General features: G+C 33.7%; 1 long non-coding RNA gene across 13 annotated transcripts in view; it reads right to left on the reverse strand.

Moving 5' to 3' along the window:
* LOC137487875 (uncharacterized) overlaps positions 1–22051 on the reverse strand; it is a 115352-nt gene extending 93301 nt beyond the window's left edge. For 12 of the 13 annotated variants that reach the window (XR_012391990.1, XR_012391995.1, XR_012391989.1 and 9 more), the window contains exons 1-3: positions 21914–22051; positions 21627–21719; positions 21406–21481 (exon numbers count right to left, since the gene is read on the reverse strand). This is a non-coding gene — a long non-coding RNA (uncharacterized lncRNA). Of the gene's footprint in view, positions 1–21405; positions 21482–21626; positions 21720–21878 lie in introns of all 13 variants that reach the window. The other variant, XR_012391986.1, reaches the window with a different exon arrangement.
* Positions 22052–22421: the final 370 nt, after the last annotated feature.

A 22421-nucleotide genomic window follows, 5' to 3' on the forward strand; every position in this document is an offset into this window, starting at 1 on the left:
AATATACTTAAAAAGTAATGCCTTACAGTATTAATTACTGTCAAAAGTAACACGTTATTGCCCAACACTGCTCACGGTGCACTCGTGGCATTTTGAAGATGTTTTTAACTGGGATCGCCTGGAAATTGGAAATATTCATTTTCTTTTCGGCTTAGTCTCTTTATTAATCCAGGGTCGCCACATCTGAATGAACAAACTTATTCAGCACATTTTTAAGCAGCGGATGCCCTTCCATACACTACGGACAATTTAGCCTACCCAATTCACCTGTACCGCAAGTCTTTGGACAGTGGGGGAAACCGGAGCACCCGGAGGAAACCCACGCAAACACAGGGAGAACATGCAAACTACACACAGAAACGCCAACTGATCCAGCCGTGGCTAAAACAAGCGACCTTTTAGCTGTGAGACAACAGCACTATCTACTGTGCCACTATGCTGCCGAAATTGGAAATATCTCCATTGGAAATAATGAACTACGCGGAAACTGAACTATGGGTCAATTTGTGCTTTTGAGAACAATATCAGTTGAGTTTAGGGAAGGAAAAGGATGGGTCAGTCAATCACACAATCAGTCAGTTGACAGCAGCCTCTGTTGGATTTACATGAGAACAGCAGACGGGAATGGCACTCGCGGGATCAATTTGAGATCTTAAAAAGCATACACAATAGCGGCCTCTGGTGGATTCACAAAAAAAGTACCTCCAGGGGCATATTTGCCGCTCCTCAGAATATTGGGGTACGTTTTCAGAATGAGCCTGGGTTGTGCTTTATAATTGAAGTTAACGAAGAAAATTAATCATTTTAAATGTAAAATGGATGCAAGAAAGTTGTTCCTAAATTCACAAATTCAAAAAATTCTAAATTTTGAACATGTTATGTACAAACGTTAATATTGACTGGTTTTTCCAATGAAAATCCTTCTACAAAACAAAGGTGGAGCAGAACATTTGTCCATCTCAGAGCAACACTTTTGTGAGCTAAATGATTCAATGATTCATACCTGAAGACAGTCTCTTGCTTCTTTTCTAAATGAATTAGTCATTTGGAACAATTCATTTGAATTATTCAATGGTTCAATCATTAAGACTTGACATAGTGTGATATTTATTATTAACAGCAAGTCTAAACCAGCCAATGTATCAAAACAAAAACATACTATTTGATTGATTACATTTTTAACACAACTATTCTGTTTTCAATTTAGTTTAGTTTAGTTAGGAAGTTATTTGTCCCCAAGAACGATTCAATTCATGGAGCATACATGTTTTTGTATATTTTAGTCAAATTTACTTGGAAACTTAATTTTTTTAAAGTATGCAATGTTTGTTTTGCAAATACATCTTAATTGGGACTACTGGAGCAGTGAACATTGGCCACTTTGAACATCCCAACATCACATTAACGTGCACAAATGTTACAGAGATTTCAGTCCTCTGTGTAATGAACAGTGAGGTTTTTTGTTTGTTTGTTTTTTGGTCACAGACTTATAATGTTCAACATTAGATTGAGTACTGATACTAAAAGATGCCAGAAGGTTGCGGATGACTAAATGTTAGTTCAGACTCAGTCTGATAAACAGGAAAAGAGATAGTATGGATCAAGAGTGAGAATCACAGGAAGACATTGTCTTGTCACGTAATGAGAATGTCCTCTGTGGAAAAGACAGTCAGACCAAGGGCGAAAAAAACAACTACCCAGTGTATGTATCTTTCTCTCTCCTAAACACCAATTTTAGATTAATGTACAGCCATCTGGTTAACCATCGTGTTGGCTTGTGGGTCAAAAATGAACCAAACACCATGTTTACAAGAAAAAAAGAAAAACTTTTTTTTTTTTTTTACTTGAAGTTTAGTGACTTTCTAAAATGACCCCAACAATTTTCAATTTCATGAAAGCTGTACACATTCAGGGTATAACGTTTGTGCTTTGAGTTACTTTTGACCTGCCAGATATAAAACCATTTTTATACACTAAAAACGAACGGAACACACATGCAAACTGCAACACATGCACATGCCAAACAAACAACAATAATCTGCTGTTTTTACTTTTAGGAATACCTGATAAAAACTTTTACATGTACAAAGGTACTTTTAGCTTTACAAAGTACACCTTCTTCTTCTTCTTTTTCTTTGGCCTTAATCCCGTATGATTGCAGGGGTCAGCTCTTTTTGAAACAAGTTCCATATGATTCCTTCCTGCCGGCCTGTCACACTCATACACTTCGGACAATTTAGCCGACCCAATTCACCTGTAGCATGTCTTTGGACTGTGGGAGGGAACCGGAGCACCCGGAGGAAACCCACGCGAACGCAGGGAGAACATGCAAACTCCTCACAGAAATGCCAAATGAGCCAAAGTTCGAACCAGCGACCTTCTTGCTGTGAGGCGACAGCACTACCTACTGCGCCACTGCATCGCCCCCATTAGAAATTACACCAATTACCTTAATCACAAATCAAAAATAGACCCAGCGCCCAAACTATGGCAGCACTGCTGCTTCATTGATGCTAACGCCTGGCTCTGACGCCCTGCATCTACGTGCAGTATAAAACCTGTAATCTGTTAACACGCAAGCCAAAAAAAAACACGCTATATAGTTATATGTATATATATATAACTACAAAACTAAATGTAAAAAAAGTTGCTTAAGTTGCACACTAGTTTGATCATGTATAAATATCATTATATTAACCATATTGTATAAATATTATTGTCACTATAAGCCTACATCATGCTGACGATCAAAAACACTATGTCATGATATCTCCTGCGCTTGTCTTCTGACCGAGTGCATCTTAAAATACATGAATGACACCCTTCATAGAGCGTGAGAAGCAGACATTTTCTATTATTTGTAAAATAAAGACTTGCAGGTTAAGGAAACAGCATTATGGGAGAAAGTTGCCGCGGCCGTGTTGCAGATCAAAAGTTTTAAAAAGTATATGTATATGGACAGATAGGTAACTAAATAGAATAGACAGGAATATATTGATCTGTGCCCCACTGCAGAGTGCAGACGCAAAAGCCTGCTCTCCCGCGGCGCGAACCCGCGTGAAAGAAACAGGCAGGACTCTCGGCTATTTTGACAAATACACACCTACGTTACACAGATCCCAACATGGAAGATTGTGATTGGGTCAGCCCAGTGTCAATAAAGAAAATTTTGACAGCGCTAAAATATATATATATATATATATATATATATATATATATATATATATATATATATATATATATATATATATATATATATATATATATATAGTTATATTTATATTTATATATACATTGAAGTCAGAATTATTAGCCCCCCTTTGAATTTGTTTTTCTTTTTTAAATATTTCCTAATTGATGTTTATCAGAGCGAAGACATTTTCACAGTATGTCTGATAATATTTTTTCTTCAGGAAAAAGTCTTATTTGTTTTATTTCGGCTAGAATAAAAGCAGTTTTAATTTTTTAAATATTAAAAAAAAAATTCAATAGTCCACAGAACAAACCATTGTAATAAAACACCTTGCCTAATTACCCTAGACTGCCTAGTTAATTAACCGAGTTAAGCCTTTAAATGTCACTTTAAGCAGTATAGAAGTGTTGTGAAAAATAAAGTAAAATATAATTTACTGCCATCGCAATAATAAAATAAATCAGTCATTAGAAATGAGTTATTAAAACTGTTACGTTTAGAAATGTGTTGAAAAAACTTCTCTCCGTTAAACAGAAATTGAAGAAAAAAATTAAACAGGGGGACTAATAATTCTAACTTTTGTTCTTGCATCAAGGCAAAGATAAAATAAATAAGTTTTTAGAAAGGAGTTATTAAAGATATTATGTTTAAAAATGTGTTAAAAAATCTTCTCAAATAGAAATTAAGAAATATATATATATATATACAGGGGCTAATAAATCAGGAGGGCTAAAAATTCTCACTTCATCTGCATAAAAGATTGTATATATTCTGAGTACCCACAACTTGTTTTCAAATCAATTTTTCAATAACTGCTCTCCGTTTTATTTGGAAATCTCAGACAATATGACTTTTATAATATTGTCGTCTTTGTATCGTCTTCATCTTGGCTCATAAACATGTCGATGTGCACATATTGGCAGGACAACAACAGCCCTCAAAATAGCCCTAGTGAAAGAGGAAGTCTAAATACAGCCAGGGCAGGAAGAAAAGTGTGTGAGAAGTATAAACACATCAGGAAGCGATGCATTTCCACCTTCCCTCCTTTTCTCCACTCATCTCCCTGCGTTCGCTGATATCAACAATACTATGTTGTCTGCTCCATTATCCTGCAATGTAAAACATCACAGGAAGTTTTTTTTGCTAATGAAAGCTAAATTACGATGTGAATGGAACTGAACTTTTAAGCACATGGAAAGTTTCTTCTGCTCTTTTCCCATAGGACAGAGAAACTGAGTGTTTGTTCTCTACAGGTGTGTAACAGAGAGAGGAAACAGATGACCTCTTCCTCTCTCTCTCACTCTTTGTTTCTCTCTCCCTTTCCGTCTCATTCACTTGTTCCTTCCAGCTGGAGTTGTTGATACACGTCTAGCCTCCACATTCTCACACATATGCGGAGCACCGTATTGTTTCTCAAACAGCGGAACTGGAGAATAACAGTGTTTTATCCCCAGCTGTGGAGTGTGTGTGTGTGTGTGTGTGTGTGTGTGTGTGTGTGTGTGCACATGTGCACGACACTGAAAAAGCATCAGTGATATAGCTGTGACTGGAAGACATCATGGTCAGCTCAAGAGTATATAGTCTTGCTGTTTGAACCACATCTAATGGCTTGTGGATTTGTTTCTCTGTTAGTTGCAATAGTTGTCGCCACCTATTGGAGAATGTAGAGATTTACTCTCCCTACACACTCAAAAAATTGCTGTTTGTTCAAGCTACGTATTTAAAATTAAAATGTTTTATTAGGTTGAAATTAGTAAAGCGTACTTTTTTGCTAAAAAAATTCAATCTGGAGACAAAATGTTTAGAGAGCACAGAATTAAACACTCAAAAGGCTTGTTCAAACTAATTATTTAAAATTAGTTGATACACAATTCTTAAGGTTTTAAGGACAACATAATTGTTTTATGTTTAATCCAATTACATTAAAAAAAAAAAAAAAAACTTGTTTTGTTAAGTTGATTACAACTTGCTTAACTTAATTTTTGTTTGGGACAACATGAAGTATTTCTGTGGAACCCAGCATTTTTTATAGTGTAGAAAATGCAGGCTTCCATACACTTCATTCACTGAAAAAAATGTTGTCTGCAAAATTGCAGCAAACTATTTATTTGTGTTGAATTTAAACAAATTAAATTTAGTAATGTTCAACTTAATTTATTTGTTTAAATTCAGCATAAACAAATTGTTTACAACCAATTAACTTAAAAAAATTTAGAATTCAGAAAAAATTCAAGGAATCATCTGAATATTTTTTTAAGTGTTCATGTTGTTCCCAACACATAGATTGAGTTAACATTACAAATTTAAGTAGACGAACATAAAACAATTAAGTTGTCCCAAAAACAAACTCTTAAGAAATGTGTTGTTTCAGATCATTTAAATAAGTAGTGTTTTTATGAGTTTAAATAAGTGCTTCCTTAATATTGTCTCCAAAAATCCCAGATTTTTTTTACCAAAAATGTATGCTTTACTAATTTCAACCCAATAAAACATTTTTTTATTCTTGGTATGACATGAAAGGAAAGGGTCATCATTTATTTTAAATGTACAAAACTGTGACATGCACTTAAAATGTTTTGCTGCTTGTTTAAACTACTTAAAATAAGCTAAAATAATCAACACGATTACATTTTGGCGGGGAAAATAATTGTTTTACGTACAATGAACTTACATTTTTTAAATGATTAAGTTAACTTAACTTGTGTTGGGAAAACATGAAGGAATTGTGTGAAACGCATTTAAAAAATTCATGACTACAAACGTTTTTATTTTACTTTAATTAATTTTAATTTTATTTTAATAAGTTAATCTGGTTTTCGACAACTTATTTTTGTTATATAAGGTTTAACTTAATATTTTTAGTCTGTTTGACTAATTTAATTTGAGATGACTAGAAAATTTAATTTAAGGCAGTACGATGTTATTTTACAATGTAAGACTTTTAGTGCAACAAACTACTAACTAGCTGTTTATTAGGTTGCTGTTTATTAATCATTAGTAAGGTAGTAGTTAAAGGCTGCATGCAGATACAATTGAAATGCTAACCATACTCATAATATCATTTAAAATACACAGTCCATCCCCTGCTGTCTAAAGCCACGCCTCCTGAAATCACGAACGAGCACCTTAAAGATGACAGTAGACAACTCACTAAATCATGTCATTCGCAGTAAAAAAACTTTATTTAAAACCAACTTCACCTCAGTAAAGCAGGGTAGGTGGAATAGTGCTATTTACTGATGTTTGTTGGTAAACTAAATAAAAATGACCAAAGTTTGTATAACCAAAACTTGTATATTCATTACAATAAAAAAAACCTTGGTATACATAGTTTCCCCTAAAAAATGAGGAAGAAGTTTATTCAAAATGCTTTTTGCGTACTTCCTTAAATCAAAAATAAGAAAGTTTATTAAAAGTAAGTTACTTTAAAAAAAAAACACTTCGCAGAAATGTATTTTAAGTGTTCTCTAGAATTTACAAAAAAAGGAATAGTTCACCCAAACATGAAACATTAGCCTCTATTTACTAACCCTCCGCCTATTCTAAACCTTCTTGAGCTTTTCTCTAGATTACAAATGTAGAAATTATGAAGAACCGTTAGAAATCAATAGCCTTTGTCGTTCACAGTATATTCCCTATACTATGGATGTCAATTTCCAACAGTCTTCAAAATATCTTCCTTTGTGTCAACAGAAAATAATAATCTACTTGAGGGTTAGTAAAAGTGTGAATAATTTTAATGGTCATATTGTATTTTAATGCTCAGTTCATGCTATTAACAATATTAACTAAGACTTTTTGCTTAATAAACTACTAATTAGCTGTTTATTAATGGTTATTATTGTAGTTTTTGGGTTTAGGTATTTGGGTTAGGGATGTAAAATAAGATCATACTTTATAAATGCCAATAAACAGTTAACATCAAAATAATAGGTCAGTTCTTGTCTTGGTCAGTTCATGATGGTTTTCAACTGGTGAGCCTGGAAAATGCGAGCGTGTGCAATGTGCGCTCTGAAGATGTGTGCGCAAATCGCACACCTCCATTGGAAATGGAGTGCGCGCAAAAGACGTGATATGTAAATGGCCCCGTAAGCAGCTATGCCTTTCTTCACATTCAGTTCACTCCCAATCCTGCACAAAAATCCAACGTAGCCTGTTATGGCTGAATTGGACCTCCATGTTTTTGGAGCCGGTGTCCTCCTTGTTGATGAGTATTGTCGTAGAATGCTTTCTGTTCAAGTGCATAAACTAGTTGCTGGTCGAGTTAAAAGCAGTTCACAGTTCTTTAGAGACTGAACATGGACTGCATTTTTTTAAAAGCACATGCTTATTAACCTGACGGTGCAACGGAAAACAGGATTTAAAAGAAGCATCTTTTCTTCCAAAACCCATATATGTAACGTAAGTAGCGAAATTACACTGACTTTAGTTACTGCAATCAAATTACACAAATTTAAAATGTAACTCGTTACATTACTGCATTCCTCAAGAATGTAATAAGAATACAGTAACGTCTTACTGTGGAAGGCATTACACCCAACTCTTACTTTTGTAACTCACAACACACAATTACTAAAAAGGCCACTAAAGAAGTGTATGTTTATGTTACAAAATATGTCTAGGTATACCTAATTGACCTTCTATTCAATTTAATATCATGTGTGTGGGTACAAGACTCATCAAAGCATTGGGTACAAGAAGATCAAACCCCTTAACAACATGTAGTAAGTATTATTCTTTTAACAGAACTCTTACAATATGATACTAGGGGGGAAAAGGTAAGTACAGTATCACGCTATCGCCATCATAGCATGCCTCACTGATTCCAGTATCACTGATTAGAAGCAGAAGTACACACTGCTGTCATCTCTTTAAATCTGTACCTATCACGCCTGACAGGATTTAGTGCTTAAATCGTGACATGGTGGCTGTGCTTGTAAACACCACGTATATCAAACTTTTATTAGGAGGAAGTCATTACAATTGGCCTGAACCCTCCTTGACCCTTGATCAGATTAAAGCATATAGCCAAAGGTCAGGGGTGGGCTGGGCTTACTCTGTGTGCTCCACTCATCCAGCCAATCAAATGTGCTCTTTGTCCCGAAGATTCAGATTTAGTTATTGACTCAGGACGTTTGGTGAGTTTGATTTTGTATATATATATATATATATATATATATATATATATATATATATATATATATATATATATATATATATATATATATATATATATATATATATATATATATATATACACAGTTGAAGTCAGAATTATTAGGCCCACTTTGAATTTTTTTTTTTAAATATTTCCCAAATTATGTTTAATAAAGCAAGAAATTTTTCACATAATTTTTTATTATGTCTAACATTATTTTTTCTTGTGGAGAAAGTATTATTTGTTTTATTTCGGCTAGAATAAAAGCAGTTTTTAATTTTTTCAACACCATTTTAAGGTCAAAATTGTTTGCCCCTTTAAGCTATATTTTTTCGATAGTCTACAGAACAAACCATTATTATACAAAAACTTGCCTAATTACCCTAATCTGCCAGGTTAACCTAAATAATCTAGTTAAGCCTTTAAATGTCACTTTAAGCTGTATAGAAGTGTCTTGAAAAATATCTAGTCAAATATTGTTTACTGTCATCATGACAAAGACAAAATAATTCAGTTATTAGAAATGAGTTATTAAAACTATTATGGTTAGAAATGGGTTGAAAAATCTTCTCTCCTTTAAACAGAAACAGTTGCTTTTTTAATATGAGATCTTACATATACATATTATTTAAAAAGATCTAGAACAAAAAATATTGCTGAACATTAATATTAAAGTTACAGTTGTGCATGATGAACAGGTTTAAACAGTGTTGGGGTTAACGCATTACAAGTAATACAAGTTACGTAATAATATTACTTTCTAAGTAACGAGTAAAGTAAGTAATAAGTAATAATATTTGAGGTACTTTTTTAAAAGTGTAACATGAGTTACTTTTTAGATTAATTAATTTGCTTTTAAATGAAATAAATTGCTTTGAAGAAAAGGAAAAGGGGATTATAGTCTCAATGTACAGTGATTCTGCTTAAGACAAATAGTACAAAAGAGGCAAACACATTGCACATAAACTTTTAATAATCCGTATATACAGTACGACATGTAAAGCTCTGGGGTAAGGAAATGCTCAGATAACATTATCCTAAAATATTATTTTTGATGTGTTTTTTAAAAGTAATTGTAGGTGTAGGTTAAACAGTGCACTGTTAATTGCATAACTCCTCTATTAAAGTTCTAAAAGAGATCAGTGCAATACTTACTATAAAAAGTATACCAGGCTCATTCCAAAAACGTACCACTATATACATTTCTGGAGAGCACCAAATACATCCCAGGAGCTATGTTTTTTGCATATTGTTTTCAAAAGCACTAATTGACCCGCCCACCGACTTCCCCTAAACTTAACCAACAGTTTTAAAAAGCAATCCAGAAAAAGAAAAGCCCTCGCCTGATTTTTACCACGTTTTTACATTTTAACTAACTGGACTAACTGGTAACAAACGGAAATACAGAGTCCGTACAGAGGTAAGCAGTCAGCTGGTAAGCGTGAAAATGAACGACATCATACCACCCTATATCGTTTGTTTTCAAAAACGAAATGCAGCCATACATACTTCTGGAAACATCAGTTGTGATCTCCAGAAATTTATATAGGGGCTGCGTTTTCAGAATGAACCTATGTTGAAAGTATGTAACGCAATTACTTTATTGGGGGGAGTAACTCAATATTGTAATGCATTACTTTAAAAAGTAACTTTCCCCAACATTGGGTTTAAATTCTTATTCTTCAACCCTAATTCTTGTGTTTACACGTTTACATTCAGAATTGACTTCTTTAATGTCATTGACAATAAAAAAAAAAAACATTTACAATTTGAATCTATACATTAGTACTGAGTATTAATAATTAACTACATATACAATGTCAAAAATATAGGTTCCACACAATCGATTTGTGTAGGCACAACATGAAGGAATTAAATTAGCATGTTAGTTTTTACTAAATTAAGTGGATTGAACATTAAACAATTAAGTTGTCACCACCCAGAAATCAAGAATTGTGTTGTTTCAGCTCATTTTAAATATGCAAATGTATTTTTTGTAGTGTACTGTACTTACTAAATGGCTACACTCAAAAAAAAATTACGCCTGCTGATGTTCAAACTGCTTATTTAAAATATATTAAATATATACATTTTTGAGTATTTTGGGGGACAGCTTAATTGTTTTATGTTCAATCCACTCAAATGAGTAAAAACTAACATGCTAATTTTGTTCCTTCATGTTGTCCCAACACATATCGATTGTGTGGAACCCAATTTATTTATTTTTTTACATTATACATGTAGTTAATTATTAATACTCAGTACTTAAATGTATAGATTCAAATTGTAAACACACTGAATTTAAACATGTAAACAAAAGGTCAATCCACTTATATTTATTATGTTAACTTGATACTTTTTTTTTGTTGGGACAATATGCATAATTATAGAATTGATTGTTATTAATAAAGTATAGTATTATTATATATAGTAATTGCCGGTTCATTCCACTGTGGTGACCCCTGATAAATTAGGGACTAAGATGAAGGCTAATAAGAGGGTAATAGTAGTTACAGTACATGGACCATGCGTGACAAGAAAACTGTCAAATTAAGTGTTACCAATACTGCTTCTCACGTGTGTTGCAAAGGAACTAATATTACTAATATAACGATACTAAAATTTGAAAACTTCAGTGGATGGAATTTTTTAATGATAAACAGCGGTGACTTTAATTTCACTCTGTCCATCACACTATGAATCACACAGCATCAGAAGACTATTAACAGTCACGCAGACACGGGAGCGAACCGCAGAACAAAACTATCTGAAGGAAGTGGTTTGAGATTGTTTTCTATAGAGCAACTTCGGTGAATGCGAATTGGTTTATTCAGTCATGGATAAGAGCACTACTAAAAAAAAAAACATATATTGATCTTCTATCAATAGAAGAATAACTATGTTTGTATTCACGTCAAGACAATCACAATTGTAATGAGAGACCAGTAGAATAAAGTAGATTTATCTCTCTATACAGCCATTTTACAGAGGGAATTTAATACACTGAAACGCATTTTATCATGATGCTGAAAAGATATTTAATTGATAATCACAGTCTTATAGCCTAAACCAGGGCTATTCAATTAGTTTGTCATGGGGGCCAGTTCATGAAAAGCATCCCAAACGAAGGGCCAGAGATATGACTTACTATGACTTTTACACTCACCTTTTTTTCTCAGCTCTCTGAGTTTGAGATGACCAAACTCATGCTTTTTAGCCATGCAACCACCTGTCCGATTGATCCCTTTCCCTCTCATCTCTTGCAAGCCATTTCTCCTGCAGTCATACCAACACTGACTCACATAATTAACTCATCTCTTTACTGTTTTTTTCCCCACTTCACTTTAAACAGGCTAGGGTAACCCCACTGCTAAAGAAACCCAAACTGGATCAAACGCTACTTGAAAACTACAGACCGGTATCCCTGCTTCCGTTCATGGCCAACATTCTGGAGAAAGTCGTGTTCAATCAAGTCCTGGACTTTCTTACTCAAAACAACCTCATGGACAACAAGCAATCTGGCTTTAAGAAAGGCCACTCAACTGAGACTGCCCTGCTCTCGGTCGTGGAGGATCTCAGACTGGCTAAAGCAGACTCTAAATCATCAGTCCTCATCTTGCTGGATTTGTCAGCTGCTTTTGACACTGTAAACCACCAGACCCTGCTATCTACGCTTGAGTCACTGGGCGTTGCAGGCACTGTTATTCAGTGGTTCAGATCTTACATCTCTAACAGGTCATTCAGGGTGTCTTGGAGGGGAGAGGTGTCCAACCTACAGCATCTAAACACAGGGGTACCACTGGGCTCTGTTCTTGGGCCACTTCTCTTCTCCATCTACACGACATCTTTAGGATCAGTCATCCAGAAACATGGATTCTCCTACCACTGCTGTGCTGATGATACCCAGCTATACCTCTCTTTTCATCCTGATGATCCCTCGGTTCCGGCTCGCATCTCAGCCTGCCTGTCAGATATTTCACACTGGATGAAAGATCATCATCTTCAGCTGAACCTCACGAAAACGGAAATGCTTGAAGTTTCTTCCAACCTGACTCTATATCATAACTTTTCAATCCAGATGGATGGGGCAACCATTACTGCATCCAAAACGGTGAAAAGCCTTGGAGTAACGACTGATGACCGACTAATCTTCTCTGACCACATCTCTAGAACTGCTTGATCTTGCAGATTCGCACTCTATAACATCAGAAAGATCCGACCCTTCCTATCTGAACATGCAGCTCAACTCCTTGTTCAAGCTCTTGTTCTCTCCAGATTGGACTATTGCAACTATCTACTTGCCGGGCTTCCAGCTAACTCTATCAAACCTCTTCAGCTGCTTCAGAACGCAGCAGCACGAGTGCTATTTAATGAACCTAAAAGAGCACATGTCACTCCGCTGCTCATCCGTTTGCACTGGCTGCCAGTTGCTGCTCACATCAAATTCAAAGCTCTGATGTTTGCTTACAAAGCGACCTCTGGATTTGCTCCTTCTTATCTGCTCTCACTTGTGCACATGTATGTGCCCTCCAGAAACTTGCGTTCTGTGAATGAACGTCGCTTCGTGGTTCCATCCCAAAGAGGGAAGAAAACTCTTTCCCGAACTCTCGCATTCAATCTGCTCAGTTGGTGGAATGAACTCCCTAACTGCATCAGAACGGCAGAGTTACTCACTGTCTTCAAGAAACGACTTAAAACACAACTATTTAGTCTCTACTTCCCTTCCTAATCTGCAATTGCCTCTCTGGTTCTACCGCTAACTGTTTTACAAAAAAAAAAATTACTAACATTTTGCTTCTTACACTTTACATATACCTGAATCTTGCCTAAAGCACGTATTCATTGTTGCTCTTATAGTTGTGTAAATTGCTTCCTTGTCCTCATTTGTAAGTCGCTTTGGATAAAAGCGTCTGCTAAATGACTCAATGTAAATGTAAATGCTATAAAAGTGATAACACAACTGCATATAAGAGCCCAAATGCTGTATATGTCCTCCTTACACCCACAGTGGCTTTTTCTCCATTAAAATGTGAATATAATGTAATTTAAAATACGATGTAACATCAGTGCATTATACAAAACTTTTTTTTAACAAACATTCAAATTTCAGAGCGCAGCAAAAGCCACGCAGAGCTGATGTAGGCTTCTTCAACATTCAGACACATTCATATGTTATATTTTGAACTGCATAACAATTAGGGATGCAACAATTATAGGTTTTGGTTGTACGATTTATATAGTCTAAAGAATAATCATAGTTTCACGGTTATCACGTCTAATGTATATTCAAGGTTTATATTGGGTAAGTAGCTATTTAGACTAACTGTTGTTACCATGTGCGTTCATGCATGCATAATAATTTGAATAATAATTCGTTTAACATATCTTTTGTTTACATTGCATTGAAAGGTGCGCACAACTCTCACCCAGAAAGCCACAAGCTCGTTGCTTCGCTTGTGCGCGCATACTGTCATGTATTCTCACATTAGAAATAACAAACTTGCATCCCAGGTATGGTCTACTGGTGTTTCACATGCCATGCATTCAGCCAAACAGAACACATATCAGGGCTCGAAACTGCGACCATTTTGGTCGCAAATGCACCCGAAAATTAATCTATGCGACCCCGTAATATATTTGGGAGCATTAATGCGACTGCATGTAATGGTTGTAGTGCGACCTGTTTTGATTTTTTCTAAAAATGTGCTGAATCGCTCTTCCCTGCCGCTATATTGGTTCATATTAGCTGTCAATCACTCAAGGTATTCCGCTGTCAGGTGACAGTGAAGGAGCTTTTATGACCACGGCAAATGCAAACGGCTGATAAATGAAAACTTAAAGCACACAGGTTTGCAAACCCCACCTAAAGTTGAGGCGCAGATGAGAGCGATCATGACACGTGGTGAATATTGATCCGCCAGCTGAGATGAATCGAGTACGTGTTTTTGGAGAAGGTGCCCGAATCTCGATGCGTTGCATTCACTGCGTGTTCAGCGCAAATGTCCGCTAATAGTCAAATCTAATACTGTACATATCATCGCCAAAGAAGCTCGCCTTTACTAAGTTTACACTGAAACTGCGGTTCATAACAAACAGCGGTATTGTGCCAGTGGTCATCGCAAGAATCCTGCTCTGCCTGCTCATAAATTGGGTCGGCTGACTCGCCTGCTTTTCCACAAACACAGAAAAATGAAGATCAGCTCAGACTAAACATTTAAAGTTACACAAACTGAAACCAAAACTTTTAAAGAGTGATTGAAGTGAGACTTTACTTACTTTTGTCTATTCTTTCTTGAGGTGTATATTATTTTTTCTATTTATTTACTGATGACTGGTTTGCAGCTTTCAGCATTGAATTGAATTATTTATTATAATCTTTTGTTTGTTTTGTAGCAAAACTATTTTTTATTAAATTGACATGCATATATAAACAGCAGTACAAAATAAGCATTTCTTACTGCAGTGCTTCATTTTGTTTAATGCAAACTATACATTTATTTTTCATAAAGTAACAAACTTTTTATAGCAGATAACCTACATTCAAGGCAGCATGATGATGAGAAATGTAATTCATTGTTACTAATATTGTCATTTTCATCATCATTAATATTCTATAATTATTAGACGTTCATTTTGGAATTATTGCACACAAATATCAGTGTCATCTCAGCATTAGTTAGATAGTTTTAAAATACAATAAATCTTAAAATACAATATGCATTGGTGCTCATTCATTTTTGGTAGGTACTCCTTAATTTTTTTTGGTGCTCCTAAATGTTTTTTGGTGCTCCTAAATATTTGAAGTTGGGAGCACCGGTGCTACCAAGTAAAAAAGTTAATTTCGAGCCCTGCATTTTTAATCAGTGTAGTTCATATTCCACTGGTTTAGACCCTGTTCTGAAATAGAAGCTAGTTCGATTCCAAATGGTAAGTAAACACATTAAAAAAAATGGGTACTTCCAGCAATAGATCTAGAAACTGGAACTTTTATTCCATATAAACTACAATTTTTCACTCAAAGTTGAAGAAGGATGAACTGTTGACGTTCTCTTAACAGCATTCATCGGTGGCGTTTAGTTCCTGAATGAATCAGCATCTGAACAAATCAGTTGACTGAATCATGCAATGACTCACTTATAAAAGCTTGCCGCCACCTTCTGGTGTAAGAATGTAAATAGATTCACAGCAAAATCCCCTTTTCTTACGAGACAGTCTGTCTGGAATGTGCAAACACAGGCTAGTGATACAAACACTGAAAAGTCCCAGTGCTGACTAAATTAGTAACACCGATCAGCCACAGTTGTACAATATAATGTCCATTTTTGTAGAGCTGGAAATACAATTTGACCAATCAGATCCTGCACAGGAACTGTTTTATTATATGCAATCAAACATGCAGAACATGCATTATTTTTGTGCCTATGAAGAATTTTAAGAACTGTTCAGGAACTGATTTGAAAGCCCAGAGTCACATTGTGTCTTCACTCAAATAATTAGCAGAAGTTTAAGAAAACACACACAGAGAAAAGTGTGTAGGTTAGATGGGCAAGACTGGCCCTTAGGGGCCTAATATGCCATAAGAAAGAGTGATGGTGGCTCCAGCCCTCGTATAGTCTGTGCTGTCGCCCACCACTGACCGACCCTCAGCGCTGATGTCAGGATTGAGTGGGGGTGTGATAATTGCTGCCATCTGACCCTCTGTCCTCTGAAAAATGATCCCAATGCAGGAAGGTAAGCACTGCCTCTGTTTGTCAAAAGGTGTGGTTTCGCAAACATCCGAATCCTCACTAAAACTACTAACTCAGCCTCAGTGTTTGCTTGTGGGATGCTTTACAAGTTGACTTTCCAGTAATTTACCTTCAACAGGAAAAAGTTCTACCAGTTCCTGATAAAGAATTATATACAGTCTAAGACAGTATTTTTTTCTTATTATTATTATGGACCCATTAAGTGGATCTAACAAAAGTAACAGAATAATTCTCAAAATATGTCAAATCAAATATTATATTATATTATATTATATTATATTATATTATATTATATTACATTACATTACATTACATTACATTACATTATATTATATTATACTATATTATATTATATTATATTACATTACATTATATTACATTACATTACATTACAATATATTATATTATATTATACTATATTATATTATATTACATTACATTACATTACATTATATCATATTATATTATATATTACATAACATTTACACTTACTCTGTTTGGCATAAATGTTTATATCAGTGTTGTCATTGCATACATTATATATATATATATATATATATATATATATATATATATATATATATATATATATATATATATATATATATATATATATATACATATCATTGTAACTTAATAAAGTTAATCATGATCTAACTTAATTTTATAAGTCACATGATTAGTCAGGTTAACATAATAAAAATAAGTTCAATGAACTCATACGGTTCATTTGATTCAGCTTAAAAATTTAAGGCAACCAGTATTTTTTTTTATTATATATAAATATATACAGTATATATATATGAAAAGTTCGAAAACCTCTAAGTGCTATATGAATTTTTCTCCTAAAATTAGCATTTTTCTCAGGCTACTAAGTTATTTCCCTTTTTGTATGCCAATTAATAAGTTATTTTTTATTGCCTTAAATTTGATAAAGTCAACTTAAATAATAGGAGTCTCAGAAAAATGCTCATTTTAGAAGAAAACTTCAGATGACACTTACAGGTTTTTGCATTTGATATCTTCATATATATTTTTTTTCAACACATTTGTAATCATAATAGTTTTAATAACTCATTTCTAATAACGGATTTATTTTATTTTTGCCATGATGACAGTACATAATATTTGACTAGATATTTTCAAGACACTTCTATACAGCTTAAAGTGACATTTAAAGGCTTAACTAGGTTAATTAGGGTAACTAGGCAGGTTAGGGTAATTAGGCAAGTTATTGTATAACGATGGTTTGTTCTGAAAACTTAAAAAAAATATAAAACTTAAAGGGGCTAATAATTTTGTCCTTAAAATGGTATTTTGAAAATTAAAAACTGCTTTTATTCTAGCCTAAATAAAGATGACTTTCAACAAAAGACGAAATACTATATATATATATATATATATATATATATATATATATATATATATATATATATATATATATATATATATATATATATATATATATATATATATATTATAAGCATGTATAAAATTCAAGTTGGATGCTTTATATATTAAAAATGATATGAAAATTTGGAAGGCAATAACCAAAATATATGTGGATCATCAATAAGTAATTTAAAAAATCTTAACTACTGAAAACAATAAAACCTTGAGAAAGCATCTACATCAATGTTTTAGCAAAAAAAAAAAAAATGTTCAAATCTTTTTGCAGTTTTTTTCCTGCTGAAAAACTGATGCATATTACAAAAAAGCTTTTTAACAACCACAAACGTGTTTGTGCACTGCACCCTTTTGCATCAAGCTTCCATCTACACTCAGTTCCAGTGGATAGTTTATCTGAACCCTAGCAAATAAATCTATCTAGATAAATCCATACTAAAATACTGAGTTTTGCAGGACACACAGCATTTGAAATCGACAACAAAAGATAAGGCTTTTAGCCCTCCCTGCAATGTTGATAAGTCTGTTTATTCTGCTATCCAGCATTTTATGGTTTTTCTCTGTTGCCAATATCCTCATCACAAGTGCTCAATTTGGGTCATGACCCACTAAACCAGTGTTGAACTGCAAAACCAGTCAACCCTGGACAACAAAACCAGTCATAAGCATTCATTTTTGAAATATAAGATTTATATATATAATCTAAATATGTTTTCTAGTGATGTCTGATTTATTATGACATAATGATATTCTACAAAAAAAATAATAATAATTTGAAAATCTGGAATCTTAGGGTTGAAAAAATATCTAAATATTGAGAAAATTGCCTTCATACAGAAGCTGTCCAAATTAAGTTCGTAGAAATGCATGTTAAAAATCAAAACTTACGAGTTGATATATGTTCGGCAGGAGTAAGAAATTTACCAAATTTCTTCATGGAACATGATCTTTACTTGATTTTAATTACAGAAAAACATCTGAGGCTGTAAGGGTCTGTATGTGTTAATATACATTTAAAGTCAGAATTATTAGCCCCCCTTAGAATTATTATTTATTTTTTTCATTTTAAATAGTTCCCAAAAGAAATTTTCACATTATGTCTGATAATATTTTTTCTTCTGGCGAAAGTCTTATTTGTTTTATTTTGGCTAGAATAAAAGCAGTTTTTAATTTTTTTAAAAGCATTTTAAGGACAAAATTATTAGCCCCTTTCAGCATTTTTTTTCAATAGTCTACAGAACAAACCATTGTTATACAGTAACTTGCCTGATTACCCTAACCTGCCTAGTTACCCTAATTAAACTAGTGTATAGTGTATAGAAGTGTCTTAAAAATATCTAGTAAATTAGTATTTACTGTCATCATGGCAAAGGTAAAATAAATCAACCTAGTCAAGCCTTTAAATGGCACTTTAAGCTGTATAGAAGTGTCTTGAAAAATATCTAGTCAAATATTATGTACTGTCATCATGGCAAAGATAAAATAAATTAGTTATTAGAAATGAGTTATTAAAACTATTATGTTTAGAAATGTGCTGAAAAAAATCTTCAATCCGTCAAATGGAAATTGGGGAAAAAATAAACAGGGGCAAAAAAATCAGGGGGGCTTAAATTCAACTGAATGTTGCATTTATTTATTTATTTTATATAATCGCAGACGTTAAACTAGGCTGTTTTGTGCTGTCATTGAACTGCAGTTATAATCAATTCATGTTTATAGAAAAGTTAGTAATGAACATTTATACACAAGTATTTATGTGTATAAAGCATCTGTTTGGTGAGAAGTGCTTCTCATTTGATATGTGAATGATCCGTACAGCTTTACTTTGACATTTCCTTGAGGGAGAATGACAGCAACTGAAACTCGTTGGTCGTACACCATGTACACCAAAAGGGTACCATAACGGGCCATAACAGACTCCTCCTCCTTCTCCTCCTCCTCCTCATTTCTGTTTTCAAAACTGACAGTCATAGGGGCGTGGTTAAGTATGTTAGCCACGCCCAATACCTCAGACAGATGCAATCTGAAAATTTAACTGAAAACAAACCAGAAGTGCTGTTTCAGACCTTAATATTAGATTACAAGGGTAAGCTATGTTTTTTTTTCTTAATGACATGCACAGATTATTAATTCACCACAAAACTAGCAATGTGAGCTAACAAAATCAATATCGTTAGTTTTGATATCATGTGTACTTTAAACCAAGTAAGTAATAGACTTTTCATTAAGACCCTAAAACTTGTGTCAGCTTTAAGACTTCAAGTTTTGTGATCCAGTGTCACATTTAAAGAAGAGCTTTCTGAAACTTTACCAACCATCTGATTCAACTATTTACAATGCAATCGAGACAGAGCTAGACAACAACACATGTTCTAATTGCCCTGAGTCATTAAATAGACATCTACTCCACATTACCGGTCTTGGAAAATACTTTCTTACCCAAGTGACTTCATTGTGTAAGAGGATTTTTACAAAAACAGGTAGATCAAGAACGTAAGTACTGGATGTTCAACTTCCACTATTCCTCATACATTCCCACAAGGAATCATGCTCACACTCATCCTCTAAGTCCTGCAGTTAAAGATTTCTTTAGATTACTTTCCAAATAAACAAGATCTTGCCCAACGATATTGACCAATGTCCGGTACAGACGTCTTACAATCCAGAGTGACGTTCGTGCATATAAATCTGCAGCTTTATGGGATGAGTTGTGCTCTGGCTTCTATAGAGGCATGCTTGGGTAATACACTAAACAAAAAAAGTTTCATTGGATTTACTCCATTCTTTTGCATTATTACAACTTATTTGGGCTGAATTTAAACAAATTAAGTTGAACATTACTAAATTTAATTTGTTTGTTCAAATTCAGCCAATATAAACCTTTTTTTTTAAGTGTATGGAAAGATTTGATTGGCGCAGAGTTGCTCTGATGAATGGCTTTGGCCAAATTCTGATAGCCCCTGAGAGAGGACAGGGTGAGGGAAGGGGGAAGTCTTTAAAGAGGTCAAAAGGGAGATGCTGGGGTCATATTGATGACAGAGGAAGGAACTTTGAAAGAGAATGAGAGGTGATGAACGACATAGAATGATAAGGGAAGAAACGGCGAGTGAGCAAGAGAGGGAGAGATGCTAACTGAGGAGAGATGTTTTATCAATGAATGACACAATGAGAAAAAGTGGGAATGCACTATGACCTTTCAGCTCACTGGCTCAATGAAGAAACAAACAGACTGTTTAACTGATCCGATAATACTGCCACATAACAACATAAGGATTACATATTTCATACATGGAGAATAATGCTCAACTTTCATAAGTATCCTTTCTATTAATTTTTTTCAATTTTTATTTTACGTTTAAAATTCTTTCTGATACACAAAAAATTAAATAAGTTTTAGCACAAAAATATAAATATAACCTCAAAATATATTAATATTATAATACATAAAAATTAATCAAATATATTAATACATTTTAATGCATTATTGTTTAAACGTTTCTGTTCAGTTCGATATTTTTGTAATTATTTAATTCAGCCGGGATGCATTAAATTGATCAAAAGCTTTTACATTGATTCTTCAACTTTCTATTTATCAATTAATCCTGAAAAACGCTATCAGATTTTTTTTATTAAATATTAGGTAGCAAAACATATTGAAACTGATAATAATAATAATAGTAAATGAAATGTTTCTTGACCATGAAATAGGCATATCAGAATAATTTCTGAAAGATTGTGGGCCCGAAAACTGATCACTGCATATTTTCATAATTTATGATGACATTTTGTCAATAATGCGACAATTGAGCTCATATAGGGGCTAATTCTGGACTTTGTCAGTAGGTGGTGGGTCATTCGAACCACCCTGGCTGCGGGCCTGTTATAGTTTATGTGCATACCTGGAAATATCTTGTGAACTGTTCGACATCTTTTTCTTTTCGGTCATGATGACAGAAAAACAAGAGTATGTGAAGACTGAGAAAGAAAAACAGACACAAACATATTTAAATTAACTTTCTGGATAACATATTATCTGAGCATCTATTTATATTACATTTATGATTATTTTTTGTAGTGTTAAGATGCTATACTACTTGAATAGAAGAGGTTTACTTCTTACAGTCTTTGGCCTTTCCATGTCGCCCTCCAGTGGGTATATTCTGTGTTGCTTGTGGGCCTTCACGAAGATTGCATTTAGTTTGTTTTTAAATACCTTCAGAGATGAGAGGAAAAGCAACAGTCGGTAAGTATGATACACATTATAATGACAAGCACTTACATGTTAAATGATATCATACTATTATCGGTTTTGTAATCATTAAAGCACTGAAACGTTATAAAACAAGTTAATATTAAAATAGTTTAACGTTACCTCAGATAATGATCATTTTGCCATGTATTACTTACCCTTCGTCGTTTTAATGCAAAATTATAGGAATCCCATTCAAAAATATGAGTTTTCCTTTGAGTGTAATTGTGTATGCTCATTCTTAACACTGTTAATTGAGTTTTTGGTCGTCAAACCAAAGAAAATTAAAGTTCTTCACTGCTCAAACATCGTTGCGACACCAAGTAATTTGGCTCACAGCGACCTCTAGTGACATGAATCGCTACACGATTTCTCTGATAACCAGTAGCGGTAAACTGCTTGAGCTTTTAAGGGATAGTTCACCCAAAAATAAAAATGTACTCACAATTTACTCACTCTTTACTTGTTCCAAACCATTTTGTACATCTATTGCCATTGAATGAAGAGAAAGAGAAGAGGAATTGTTGTTTGTATTATGAAAGGCTATAGGCTTTTATTCACACCAAATTTAGAATAAATTGATTTAATCCACCAAAAATGTTTACTTTGGTCATCTTAGATGAATTATTTAATGAGTGCAAATCATGACCTTTTAAACAATATTAT

This window comes from Danio rerio, chromosome 16, assembly GCF_049306965.1.
Source record: "Danio rerio strain Tuebingen ecotype United States chromosome 16, GRCz12tu, whole genome shotgun sequence".
In the NCBI taxonomy this organism is placed as follows: domain Eukaryota; kingdom Metazoa; phylum Chordata; class Actinopteri; order Cypriniformes; family Danionidae; genus Danio; species Danio rerio.